Genomic DNA, 11,111 nt, shown 5'->3' with positions numbered 1-11,111 from the left:
AAGCAGTTTTGTCACTTTAATAAAACATTTTGAAGGCACCTGCGTGGCTGAGTCGGTTGAGCGTCCAACTTCAGCTCAGGTCATGATCTCACAGTCTGTGAGTTCAAGCCCCGCGCCGGGCTCTGTGCTGACAGCTCAGAGCCTGGAGGCTGCTTCGGATTCGGTGTCTCCCTCTCTCTCTGCCCCTCCCCCCACTCTGCCTCTCTATCTCCCCAAAATAAATAAACACTTAAAAAATTAAAAAAAAAAAAACATTTTGAATTTTCCCTGAAAAGGGCATTTTTCTAGGTTTAACATGGAGTTGGGGTTCTGCTGTTATTTAATAAGTAGCAGAGGTTCTGATTACCCTCTTGTTGTCTTATTTGGTATCACCAAGAACTTGCTACATCTACTTCAAGGGAATAAAATGATACCAGAATAGATTTATGGAAAATGAAAACAGGAACTGGCAAAGTCAACGCTATTTCACAATTATTTGCTAAAGGAGTTTGCAACACTTGGATTTAGTTGCTTTTCTCTCTCTCTCTCTCTCTCTTGTGCTGTTTCAAATGAATTAGCCTGAATTTAAAACATCTTGAGCTTGCCAGAATGCCACGTGCCTAGCCCGGAGGAGGAGGAGGAGGAGGAGGAGGAGGAGGAGGAGAAGGAAGACTCTATGAAAACTCCCAAGTATTGATTTTCATTTCACATGCTCTGCTCCAATTTCCCCTAAATCGGGAAGCTGATTTCTCTGTAACCTCAAATGAGCTTGAGCTGCCTCTTTAGAGAACAGAAAGAACAATATCCCCTTTTAAAGAGAAGCCGCTCCTGCTGTGGTGTAGGGGCCACCCGTCTGCTCCATGGTCCAAGGACAGACTGGCGAGGCTTCGAAACATCTCTGAACCTCGGCATCACCGTTTCTGAGTCCACGCCACGTGCTCCAGAAAGGCTGCTGAGAGGCTAATCTATCCCCTGTCAGTGAGACACGTTTGTGCAAGAGTTTTAATTCTGCACAAGTTAGTGAATGGGGCGATCCCGGGAGCCATCATCACAGTCATGATCCGGAATAGAACTCAACAATGTACGGGCACAACCCTAACTGCACCTCCCATGCTTAAATGAAATAGTTTCAACAGGACTACCTCTGATCTGGTTCCGGCAAACGTGTAATCTATGGTAAGACTGCATGTTTATGAGTAATTCCAGGAGTTCGTGATGACTCAGCCAAGGGCCTGGCTTAAACTGACCTTTGGTACTAAAGGGGGGGGGGGGGCGAAAAAGATTCTTATTCATTCATTCATTCATTCAACAAACCTTGGGTGCCTTTTACAAGGAAGCTCAAACAGAAGCCTTAGATAAGGGGGAAGGGAAGCATTTTAAAAGCACAATTGACACAGGCTTACCGCATGTTAAATATTCATTTACCAAAGATGGGTGGGAAATTGCTCCTCAACTTTCTGAGGTCATAGAGAGGTAAGCCACTCACTTTAGATATCATTTTGGCCTCTTACTTAAAGCAGGTCCCAGGGCTTCCTCTCATTTCCTGTTGGACCATCTGATGTAGGTCTGCGTGAAGAGCTGAAAATGGGTCAAACATATTCTAAATCTATGCCCTACACTCATCTGTAACTTACCTATTTCCAGGTAGATTTCCTCCAGTTCTCTCGAAGTAAGAAGATTCTGCCATGAAAAGACATGGAGTGGAGGACAGGACGTGAAACACATATATGGCCTTTTCCGGTGAGGGTAACAGGTAACAGGAGGTCTATAACTTGCCTCCTTTGCAACGGCCTGGGGTACCCGGAGAGTCTCAGCCGGTCCTTCTGCGCTTGAATCTTCTTAAAAGATTAGGTTCTGCCAGCCGACCACCCTGACTTGTGCAGGCCAGGCCTTTTTAGGGGATATTTGATTGGTCTCTTGGGCCACAGGAGAATTTCTTTCCTGGCCTGGGCTTCTCCCCACTCCTCTCTGTCTCCTAGGTGAGGGTGGAAATGCACAGGAGGAACTTCCTGGCAAGCGAGTGTGGAGGTGTCCCGTTCGTTAGACACAGGTACCCCAGCGTTTGAGGGAAAGCTGTTCCCTGAAAGGATGCTGAGAACTGGGATACCCAGGGCATAAAGAGCGTGCACAGTTTTCTAAGTTTTAGCAGGAGCCAGCGGGGCACAGAAGAAAAAGAGCATATGCTCTTTGGGGTTATAAAGCAGGGTGCTTTTACTAAGCTTCTCATTTCAGTTCAAGCCACTCAACTTCTGACTCCTCATCTGCAAAATGGGGATGATAATAACCCCTAAAGGTTTCCCGGGAAGACTATATAAAGAAACTACTGTCTGTAAAGTAACAAGCCTTGTCTCTGTGCAGAACAGCAGGCCTGGAAATAGTAGGTAACACCATGGCCCTGAAGGGGCACAACATTTTCCCTCAGACCCTTCTCGATTCTTTGGGCTCATCTAGTCATCAAACTGACATAAGACAGATGAACAGGAGAAGAAACATTTTCATACATATAGGAGCCCTATAAAAACATGAGGTCCAAAGGGCAGCCAGGGAACTGAGGCTTATGTAACATCCTAGGCCAAGGGAAGGGGTCCTGGTCTGGGTCTGGGTCTGGGGTCAAAGGGCAGGAAGGCCATTCGTTCACAGGAAGGGAGAGGTGTTTGGAAAACAAAGTTGCCTCGTGGTGCAGGTAAGTTTCTTAGGTTTAAAAGAAAAAAAGGGGTATCTCTAGTAATCCTTCTCTTCTTGGCAGAGGCCCCCTTTCCAATGCAAATTTAGGCGGTTGATGGGGAGGAAAAGACCTTTTCCTGAATCTGCTGCGTTTTCACTGCCTTTAGCTCAAAAAAGCCTTATGTCAAAGAGACATATTTTGGGGTAGCAAAATCTGCTCCCTCTTAGCCCATTGTAGCCTGTCATAAATACTAATGCAAGCGGCAGGCATCATGAGCTGCCAGTGTCTCCCAAAGCCGTGGGGACAATGGGAGACCAGCCCACTGCCCCTCAAGCCTCCTGCTCTGGCCTTTTTCTGCCTTTTTCTTTTCTTTTTCACCTCCTGTCTTTCCCAACTCCAAAGCTTGTTCTAGGCACTATCCACCTCTCCCACCGAGGATCCTCTCCCAGTCTTCATTCTGGCATGCCTACCAAGTCCATGTCCAAAGCTTATGGCACAAGGGCCTCCACCACTGTTCTCAGTGAGCCATCCTCGTGTCTCCCCCCATGTGCCCAGACCCATGTCAGCTCCCTCCTGTGCTACAATGCTGGCCTCCCTGCCTCCTGGCCTCCCTGCCTCTGATCCTCTCCCTGCTGCAACCCCCATCTCTACAACCCACAGACCTTAACAAGCCTCTTAGGTATAACCTCTGGAACGACGTGCACATACACCTGTGGGTGCTCAAGCTGATCCACTGAGCACAGAGAGACAAACGTCAGCACTTTATGTTATATCTCATTCATTTTAGTTTCTATTTGTGAATGTTTTCAAGCTGACATTTACTGAGCACTTACTCTGCTAAGCCCCATCACAGCAGCTCTGGGGCACCATCATATTTTAGAGGCAGGGAAACTGAGGCACAGCTATGTACAGTAACTTGCCTGTGGTCACACAGCCAAGAAGTGGCCAAACTCATGCTCATAGAAGTATTCGGGTACTATAACGTATGTGCCTAATTTAGGAATGAAGGTACACAAATTAGGGCTGAATGCTTGAAATATATGCATATATATGAATATACGTATGTGTGTGTATATATATACATATACACGTATATATATGTATGTATATATATACGTATTGTATATATATGTATGTATATATATATACGTATTGCATATATACTTATGTATATATGTATACGTATTGCATATATATTTATGTATATAGATGTATATATATTTGCTATGATTATATAATTAAAAGTTTTAGATTAAATCCATACTTTTTATCTTGGCCTTCCAGATATATTCTGTCTGGCTACTGCCTGCCCCTACACTCTTCTTTCTAGGGACTTCCCTCCCATTACAGAAACACAGGGCTTCGAGTCTCCAGGTGTTGGAGAGTGCTCTTCTCTCTGAACGTGATGCCCCTATCTCAAGACCTGTCCGCACAGGTGAGAGTTGAACCGCAGGGGAAAATTTGTGCTTTAATGGGAACCTGTATTGCCCAGAAGACACCTTCCAGGTGATCTGGTTCTGATTCTAGGGGAGCTATTTTACAACTCTGGAATTGTAGATAACTGATAGCAATGCAAAATAATCCTTGTTTATAGACATGTAAATCCTGTCCTATCTACAGAGGTGCAACGGGCTTTTCTCCTGACCGTGAAAGAAGCAGACTTTGCCTCCATTTGCACATTCATTTCAATATTCCTCATCTAGACGTGTGCCAGCTCTTTGGATTCTTCCGGTTTTAACATCTGCCCAGTTCCCTCACTGACTCATGAGCCACATGAAATTTGGAGCACATGGCTATTTTCTATCTGTATGGGAGTCATAATATTATCCTTATTGGAAAATGATCATTAGCGAAAGTGAGTTTTGACCAGAGCCCATGCTCTTTGCTCTCATCCTGTTCATCAACCAACCATCACTGAACACCTACTTAGTTCCAGGCCCCCGTGTTGGGTGCTGGGGGCCAACGATGAGTAAAACATGGTTCCTAACATCCAGCGACTCCAGGTCACAATACTGAGACAGGCGGAACACACATAGAAGCTGTGGGAGCAAAGTGAGGAGTCCCTAGCCCCCACTTGGAACATGGAGAAAGTTTCCTGAGAATCCAGTAATAATTAAGATAAGAAGATAATCACATTACAACAGATACTAAACTTCAATCCAAAAACATTGGACAAAATATAATTTTATGGTGACTGGTACTTAAGTGAAGTGAGGTAAACCTTGGCAACATCTGGTTTCTTATGAGATATGTTAGTAATGACACTTGGCCTACGCTACATTTTAAATAACAACGTACCCTTTTCCAAAGAATATAGATCAATGCTCCCAAATCCCGTGAACATAACTGATTAGTTGGCATTGTTCAAACAATAATCGTCAAACAGCCATCCCTGTGGGGGGAAAAAAAGTACATAGCTACACAACAACGGGACCAGGCCAAAGGAAATGCAAGTATGTGTGGATTTGAAATTAAAACTAAGACACACATATATCTAACTGAGCTCAGGACTGGTTATCCCCATGCAAGCTCATCTCTTCACCAGGTCAACTGATTTTATTCATCTTTGTATTCCAAGTGCCATGCCCAATTCATTTATTCATTTATTCATCCATTATCTGCTAACCCCTCATTCATTCTAAAATGTGAATGCCCATTTGGGTCGATAGATGCTTGAGGGGGTATGTAATGAAAGAAGACTCAATTCTTGTCTTCAAAAGTCTCACAGCCTTGTGGATAGGGATGGGGGGCAAGGTCTACATGTAAATACCCATAAGGCAAAGTAGTTGTGTTCTACTCTAGGTTATATTTAGAGGGAGGGAAGAGCAGAGTAGACAGTGATAACTTGGGTGTGAGTAGGCAGAGAAGTTTCTACCAAAGCGAAGATGCAAGGTGAGGCTGGGCCAGACAAATCTAACATGGAAGCTCATTCCCATTTTCAAAAGCATGTGTTTCAAGAACGTCGTTAAAGTATAATGTTTGCAAAGCTAAAAGCATGCCTTTCCTACACATATAAAACAGTGTCAAAGATTTCATTCATCTCCTTAATTAACAAGATGTTAAAACTAGTTCAAATGAGAAATTAATGTAAGAGTAAGATTCAAGATTGGATACAAACCTGGTTAATGTCTCACAGGCCAAAAAACAGTGATCTTCCGGTTATTTAGAGAGGATCCTGACCATGCTGCACTTACCTGTAGGTTCAGCGAGCTGGGCTAAACACCCTACTCAACATCCACCTGTCTTGGGGTTGTGTGAACCCTTCCAGTCGAGCTCGCAATGATCCTGGCAGGGAAACTGATTGGATGACAAAAGGTCTCAACCATCCTTGTTCTCTGTGTCCCTTTTTCCTAGGTTTTACTTGAAGGATATAATGAAAGTTTATAGGAAAGAAGTATTTAGGCATTTGGTATTTAGTAAAGGGAAACACATCATATTTTAAGGTCCATGGTGTCATAAAAATTAACTATAATTTGGAAATAGGTGTTAGATCATACTGGGTGTTCTCCCAGTGCAGTTCTGGGCTTTGAGCCTTGATTGGCTTTCTAGTGACTGGGCTATTACTATAAATTCTGTAAGGGCTGAAGTTAACTTGCAGTTTTCCTTTCCTTCCCTTTCCTTTCCTTTCCTTTCCTTGTTTGCTTTCCTTTCTTTACTTTTCTTTTCCTTTCTTTATTTATTTTTTATTTTATTTTATTTTTGGTAGAGATGCAAAATTTCTGACTGTATTGAGCTCACATGGTTCGCACTACAATGACCTCAATGGTATTTCAATGGCAGCGAGTTTCCCCAGTTTGGGGCTTTTCCATGTCAAAAGTAGTGGTGGGAACAGCACAATGAGTTGATTTGCCAAATCTCACTCTCCCTCCCCAGAGCTCTGAGAAGATTCAACCAGCACAGAATAAGAGAGGGGCTGGTGTTTTTAAGAAATAACTTGTTATGACTGACAAGTTATTTGGGGCATGGGGGCAATGGGGCAAAGTGGTATGAACAAGTTGTGACTTGTGTTCATGAGCGTGCAGATTCTGAATCCTGGACCTGAATGAAAGGCAAGGGATTACCCCCGGGGCGGGGGGGGGGGGTGGGGAGGTGTTAACCAGAGTGAGATGTAGTCCATTGTGCATGTTAGCAGGACTGCTCTGAAATATTGGGGGCATGACACTCACCTGGGGGGGATGGTGATTATTCTCAGGTGGATGATAAGGGCTTGAGTATTTTAGAGAAATAATGAAATGGCAGAATTCACAGAGTTGGTAACAATTCATTTGCGGAGGGAAAGAAAAGCTGAGAATCTCTCGTAGTTTTTAAATGTGATTATCTGAGAGGAAAGTGGTGTCCTTTAAAAAAAAAGAAATTAGGGGCGCCTGGGTGGCGCAGTCGGTTAAGCGTCCGACTTCAGCCAGGTCACGATCTCGCGGTCCGTGAGTTCGAGCCCCGCGTCGGGCTCTGGGCTGATGGCTCAGAGCCTGGAGCCTGTTTCCGATTCTGTGTCTCCCTCTCTCTCTGCCCCTGCCCCGTTCATGCTCTGTCTCTCTCTGTCCCAAAAATAAATAAACGTTGAAAAAAAAATTAAAAAAAATTAAAAAAAAGAAATTAAAAGCAGGTTTAGGAAAATGGGTTGAAGATGACAATTTTGGTCCCAGACATAGGCACTGGCAAAGGTTGAGACATGTCAGTGAACTGGAGAGAATCAGAGGGCCTATTGGCTCTTTGTTTTCCACGATGGGCCTGCCTTGGAATAACATAGCCCTTGTAAGTCTTTATAGAAGCAACACAATCTGAGGCTCGTGTCGCAATTCTGGCAGAACGTGAAGCTTCCACGGTCCTTTGGCCAATTATTTATGAGGATTTGAGTACCTGCCATGTGTCAGGCATGTGCTAGGGACTACTCAAACATTGTCTCTGTCCTTTGAAAGTTCAGAGTATCTGAGAAGTTAGCAAGAGCAGGTAAGAGTGGGGGGCCAGGAGGGGGCAGGAGCGTCACAGAGAGGAGCCCACCCTTCTCCTGGCTATGGGCATTCACTCTCTCCAGGGGCACAAGGTCAGCTGGCCACAGGGTTTATGTGCCGCCTTCCTCTGATACAAGAAGTCACTTGCAGGAGGAAGGGGAGAAAGTAACTAAAAATAAAGTGGTTTCTGATTTGAGTGCGTTGTGACAGTCTTTAGGTCATTTTAAGGAACAAGTGCCTGTGTTCATGCAGGAAGAACTTGGAAATCAGCAGCCATAGATGATTTGAGTCACAAAATGTTCAAGGCCTGAACCAGGCTTCTAGACATCCTTCAGACATTGCTTCTCCCTAAGGGGAAGAGAGAACCTAATTTCCATTCTCTCTTCTCTCCCCTAGTCTCCCTCTCTCTTCTCTCTCACCCACCCTGGCGCCCTGCCTCTCTCCCTCCCTCCCACCTTCCCACCACCTCCTTCTTTCTGGAACATGGGTGCTAAGAAATAAACTGATTTAATCCCCTTACTCCCCAGTCCATATAGCATAATATCACCAAAAGTTCAGGTTTAGGGACAAGGTCTGAAGCCTTTTGAAGGCTGCATATCTTTTCCAGCAGCCCTTATTGGAGGGAGGTGAGGCTTTCCAACTACCCATCTCAGTCTCCCAAAGACTACCCTGTCCGTGAAGCCTCAGCCCAATTAGAAATGACCCTCTGTCCTCGAAGCTCGCATCACGCTTGGCCTGCATCTCTCTTTCTTTTCTGTTTCTCATAAGAACAACCTGCATAGATAGTGAGTTTCACTGTGGCATCCCTAGTGCCTGGCATAATACCAGGAACACAGCAGGTGCTCATAGTCTTTGATGGATGAGGGAATTTACCACTGACTCCTCAACACCTATCACAGTGCTGACCACCTACGAGGCTCTCCGTGGTTACTGAATGAATGCATAAACATAAACTCGGCTTCTCTAACAGATATTAGAGACTGGGTGAGTGGTTACTGTATGGTTACTCCTTCCCCACTCCACTCCCATCCCTGAGCCCAGGTTAGCACTTTGTTAGTACTGGGCACAGACTGAAAAACACTATTTTGATGAGGAACTCTCTGTACTTGGCAACTTTCATATAATTCTAAAATTATTCCACAATATGAATTGATTACAAAACTTAATTTGTTCTTCCTTTGGAAATTTTCTTCTACCGGTTAACCACCAGAATACTTGGGAAGTTCTGTTTTATAGCTCTTTTCATTGAGAACCCTGCTTTTTATTTAACAATTTACATGTATTTATGTGAAAAACCATTTATATAACATTCATCCTGTGCCAAGAACCATTCTGGGTTCTTTATAAATATAACTCACTGAATCCTCGTAAGAGTCCTGTGGTAGTGATATTCTCTTCTTACAAATGAAAAATTGAGGCATGGAGGAGTTACATAATAGGCATCAGGAGGCACCAGGCAGCATAACGGCTGGTCATCTTAGGATGTCGTTCTTTTCTGGGACTTCTTTTCTCGTGTGCTGAGACACAGTCTCTGTCCATTCAGCCTGAATAACGCAGTGTATGAGCTTCTGTCACGGCAGAGCTCCTGAACAAAGGCAGTATCACACAGCTCAGAAAGAAAGGCCACCACGTTTGATTGTCCCTGCACACTTCATGGAAGAAAGAATGATCTCTCTCTCCATCAGTCTGCACGCGAAGCCAACTTCATGTCCATTCTCAGCTACTGAGTCCCGGCCAAAGGCTAGCCTGGCTGACCTCGTATATTGTGTGTTTTTCTAACTCTCTGAGTCAGCTCATCCATCCCCAAATGTTTTAACTGTTCCTTTTATGCTGACCACTCTCCCCAAATTCTGTCTGCAAACATCTCCTCTGAGATCTGGTCCTGGGTGTCCCCTGCCCTGTTGTGCAGCTGAGATCGCCATCCCTTGGGTCACCCAAGCTGCCTTTGTGACCTCATCTTCCACCTCCTGTGCTGATCTGCTCCCCTACCACAACCTCCCACCTGCAGGTTCAGATGCTTCTAACTCTTTTCAATCCATGGCCCTGGCTCTTCCTTTCTCTCTTCCTGAAATAAACTCTAATCCCTGGTCCATCTGGTAGATTCCTATCTATATTTCATAACTCATCCCAAATGTCTTCTTCTCTTAGAAACTTCCCTTGATGTTTCTAGGTTGCAGAGGAGTAGCTTCTGGGGCTCTACTGTCAATGGTATGAATTCCCCATGCCACCAGCTCCCAAGTCTGGCCTAAAATGATTCTGTACAATTTTTCTCAGGATTTTCATTTTTTGTTTAATTGACAAACATAAGCTGAACTACACAGACCTTAGATGAGTTTTAACAAACACCAACACTCACAAAATAAACACATCAATTAAGAATGAGAACATTATCAGCAGCCTGGACTACTCCCTCATCTTACCAGCCAATTCCCATCTCTAGCCCCATAGACAACCATCATCCCATACCTTTTGGCAAAGATTCAACCTGTGATTTTCAATTTCATATAAGCAGAATCTTACAGTATCTCTTTCTTTTTGTCTGGCTTCTTTCATTCGACATGTTTTTGAGATTAATCCTTGTTGTTTCATATATCAGTAGTTTAGTTTTTATTACTGAGTAATATTCCATTGTATGAAGATACCATAGTTTGTCCATTCTCCTGTTGATGGACATTTGGGTTGTTCCCAGTTCTGTGCCATTATAAATAAAGCCACTGAAAACATTCTTCTACAAGTCTTTTGCGAACGTATGTTTTTACTTCTCTTAGATAAATAGCCTTTCAAAGTGTCTGGTCTTGCTACTACCAACTTACCAAACTCATTTTCCATCTTAAATATTTTCGACGTCTTTCCTTGACTTAAAGGCCCAGTCCAAGTTTTTAAGGACCACTTCCACAATAAATCTATGAAAGAGCCATAATAAACCCCCAAACTCAGAGGAGCTAAGAGGCTTGTCCAAGGTTGTTGCCCAAGGGATAACACAGAACTAGAAGACAGTTTCCAGTCCCAAGGCCCCACCTCTTTCCGCCACCAGTGGTATGTGTACTTGGAAACATTACTACCCCAGTCCCCTTCCTGGGAGCTCCCTCAAGTTAGCCCCCTTTTCCTCCAGCCAGTGTTTCCTTCAGGCTTGCCCAAAAGTCGAGGGCCCACAAAGGGTAGGCACCCCAAGTCCAGTATCCATTTTCCTACTTTATTCTCTTGCTACCCTTGACAAATAAATATCAACCAGGCAGCTACGGATATTCTAATATTCCCTGATAACCCTATCATGGAGGAGAGGGTATAGATAGTCGAGCCATCAAAATATAACTCACCTAGGGCCAAATTCAGCTAAAAGAAAACCTTTGCGTGTTTATTTCACACCAGATACAGGGCATACAAAGATGACTAAGAGCCAGTCTTGAGTGTCACGGAATTCACAGCCTAATGAGGGCAGATAGATTCGTAAATATTGCATACAAGAGAGGCCTTCGCATCAGCTGTCAGTGGTGGGGGAAGACTCCCTTTCTGGAGGA

At 44.1% G+C, this 11,111-nt stretch overlaps 1 long non-coding RNA gene across 1 annotated transcript; it reads left to right on the top strand.

Annotated features, from left to right (window-relative positions):
* Positions 1-305: 305 nt before the first annotated feature.
* On the top strand, positions 306-6,703 carry LOC109493905. The gene is made up of 4 exons (XR_006588998.1): positions 306-1,155; positions 1,624-1,719; positions 3,929-4,079; positions 4,265-6,703. It is a non-coding gene; the product is annotated as an uncharacterized LOC109493905 (long non-coding RNA).
* The last annotated feature ends 4,408 nt before the right edge of the window (positions 6,704-11,111 follow it).

This window comes from Felis catus, chromosome D4, assembly GCF_018350175.1.
Source record: "Felis catus isolate Fca126 chromosome D4, F.catus_Fca126_mat1.0, whole genome shotgun sequence".
NCBI classification, from domain to species: domain Eukaryota; kingdom Metazoa; phylum Chordata; class Mammalia; order Carnivora; family Felidae; genus Felis; species Felis catus.
This window is presented reverse-complemented; position numbering and strand designations above follow the sequence as displayed.